Raw genomic sequence first — 3,922 nt, forward strand, 5'->3', positions numbered from 1 at the left:
TTATTATACTCGATTCCATGATTTGTGTGAATGTGTGCAGCATCTGTGTGACAGCAAACGAGAATGAATATTTTTGTCGCATATTTTGCGATGAAATACAGATATTTTTGCAAAAAATGTTATTGGTCGATGTGCTGATACTTTTTAGAATTCACATAAATCAATAATGTTCGAAAATCTAGACTAAATCTTTTTTCTTTTTTTTTTTTTTTTTTCTTATCTTATGCCGATGAATTTTTTCTTCGTTACAGCTTCTTCTTCTTCTTCTAAAGCCATTAATACCGTTAACTACCAACGAGTACATAATAAATATTCTCCAATAGAAATTATTTATTAATCACTATTTATAAATCAATCCATAGGCAAATATAATTAAATATCATTCTATCCGAACATTAACAAGAGATACAGATCATAAAAAAGAAAAATTCTTTGATTATTCGATTTACGAATTAGTTATTTTTTGACACCCGAAGTAGAAGAAAGAAAAAACCTACGTATGTACATTACGCGGGAATTTACGTATTTGGCGGGAATCTAATATTTGGCAAAAATTTTATATAACTTAATAGAAAGTAGCAAGATGTTTGATAACGATTTTCAATGATTTTTTTCCCGATTGAATATTATATTCGGTGCTATTTTTCAATAGAATATTAAGAAAAATTATTATATTTATTAGTGCATAATATTTTCAAAATGACACAGATGCCGCGCGAAACTAATTAATTTCACGATGTAGATGACGTCATTGCTTCAGTCCGTACCAACTAAATTCGTCTCCCCGTCACTTTCGTTAATTACAGATAATTAATAAATTTTTTTTAACGTACACTTGATTACTGTACACCAATCGATAGTTAAACACGCGATTTTCAAAAGGCCGTATTCGCAAATCGAGATATCATGACGTTTAAAAGATATTCGCGAAAATAAACTCGGCCTTTCGTTAATCCCCCGGCAAATTATTGCATCATACTTTTTTTTCAATCGTTTAACTTGATTTTCACAATATCGATACTTCTCTCACTTTTTAACAATGCTCTGATCAATAATTTTTCGTTTATAATTACAATTGATCGATATTTTGTTTTATATTCGATTTTCAAATATATTCATACACACACACACACACACGTATAGATTTTTTACACATTATATGTACACATACACTATTCTATGTTCTTCTTTTTTCACACATACACACTGTTCATTTTAATCTAGTATTAATATGAGATCTCACATTTTTCAGATTTTCAAGAATTTCACGAGATAAAATATAGAATCAGTGATAGTCCATCGTTCTTCGTCTTCCAGAATTGAGAGATGTTCGTCGTTTGAAGGATCAACAGCTACTGCCAATAAGTGAGCTTCTCTCTTTGTTTCCTGAGCAAGTGTGAAAAACGAAAAAACATAATCTGTGAATCTATACAATGCGACCGAAATCTGACTTCTCATGGAATTTATACATGTGTAATATACGTATATATGTGCATATATAGTGGTACGATTATTACGAATGTGTTGGTGCGTTGCGTCGAGTTCGACGTTCGTTTGCATGTGTGTACCGTCTGTGTGTCATAATATCTGAGTATTTTATTTCTTTTTTTTTTTTTGTCATTTGCTTTCTCTTCGTATATAGGTATTCCCTAAGAAATAATATAGGTTAGTAAACTATTCCAGTTCTTGGAATTTATATAGGTTAGTGTTGTTAAAAAATACTCCGTATTTTCATGGTTAATTCTTGTCGCCTATATACATTTCAATGTATTAATTCTCTATATACTTATTTATATACGTATCATTTCTTTTTCGTTCCTTTTTTTTCGATAGTCGAACTTTCTCGATTATATACAATTATTATCGATACATGATACATTACTTCAATCGTAAATAACGTAATTATTCGATATGTGTAAATAAATATTCGAAGAGATATTATTTTTTTCATATACCTGCAAGATACATATGACTCATATATATTTGATATATATACGCGTAAATACATAAATCATCGAATTATTTTGATTTAGCAATTGCTCATTATTTCGCGCGTAATGTATAAAGCATAGGGATAATATACATACTTGTGATACAAGTGCGTATCTATTTAATGTTTCTATATCGGTAGAAAATATAATTATTTCATTAGAAAATTATTGTCTACGTTTAAAATTCGAATTAATTACATTTGTCAACCATATCATTTTATCTACGTACTTATATTACATTTTTTATTATTTTTAATTGAAAAAGATAATATTTGATTTGACTCGTGCTGTACCTGTGATTACGTCATCGAATCACGGGATTACTTTCCTTCCTTACTGGTAGTCTCATTGCCATCTTGGACGTAGTGACATGTGTACACAGTGTTTCGTCGCTCCGCATAATTACAGGTAATTAATAAGTTTTTTCTAACGTACACCCTCTTCCTATATATCAATCGATAGCCAAACGTGCGATTTTCATGAGGCCGCGTTCATAAGTCTGGACATCAACTCGTTTAAAAAATATTCGCAAAAATAAAATCAGCTTCCCGTAGAGGAGCTTTTGTGTCGCACTTTTTCTTCAATTTTCCTGTTTTATTTTCACAATATTGATACTTGTCTCGCATTTTAATGATGCTCTTATCAATAATTTTGCATTAATAGTTGCGATCGATTGATATTTTATATTAAATTTGATTTTCATATATGATCATACACACACACACACACACACACACACACACACACACACAATAGGCATACATTATCATACACACACACACACACACAGCTATCAATCACATATATACATATAGGTATACAATTATATATATATTACATATAATGTACAATCATATATGTATATATATATATATGTATGTCGGAATATACGATATATATAAGTACACACATGTACACACACATCTATGGATATCCCTACATATTACGTACTACTTTTAATCTTGTCCTATAGTAATATCATCTTACATTTTTCAGATTTCTAAGAATTCCAAGAGCTACAAACGGCGTCGATATACCAGTTTATACATCTCTTCGTTACTAAGGTAAGTTTATCTCATTTTAATACGTATAGCAAAGCATAATAGAAAGAGATAGGACATAAGCGTAAAAGTCACATTAGGTGTGTATTTCCAAGTAATGTTCCGACCAATATCAAAACAAAAACAAAACAGTCGAGCGTTCGAATTCTCTCAAGGCCAAAGAAGAGATCCTTTATTCCTATATAACATTTCGACGAGTACAGACCTGTTATAACAATGTTGTAAGCACTGATTGATTTCGTTTTAATTACGCATTTTATTATAAAACTTTTTTATCCTAACTTTATCACGATTACGTTAATATTATAGAAATTTTATTATTCCATAGGATGGTATAGGAATTCGTATACTTTTTAGGTTAATTCGTCATCGAAATTTTCGATAATTTTACAATTATTTAAACAGTTGTTAATATATGCGGAATACAAAAAACCAATATTTAAACAATAGTACATTTGTTTAACATTACCAAGATCGTAACGCAAGAGAGATAAAATAATTTTAGTTTATAACTTTAATACTTTGAAAATGTCGTCTCGCAAGCATTGGCCTTGTGTAATACAAACATATACGACTTTTATTTACTTCGACTATTATTTTGTTAGTTTCTTTGTGTACGTCGACGAGTGAACATCGCAGCTCTCTTTTTCCCAATGCGAAAACTTAGAAATTAATACTTTCGATAATTTTACAATTATTTAAACAATTTGTAATGTACGCGGAATACAAAAAACTAATATTTAAACAATGTTTAATATTACAAAAATCGTAATGCCAGAGAAACCAAATAATTTTAATTTATAACTTTAATATTTCGAAATTTTCGTCTCGCAATCATTGGCCTTGTGTAATACAAACATATACGACTTT

The sequence above is a fragment of the Vespula pensylvanica genome, chromosome 8, assembly GCF_014466175.1.
Source record: "Vespula pensylvanica isolate Volc-1 chromosome 8, ASM1446617v1, whole genome shotgun sequence".
Classification (NCBI taxonomy): Eukaryota; Metazoa; Arthropoda; class Insecta; order Hymenoptera; family Vespidae; genus Vespula; species Vespula pensylvanica.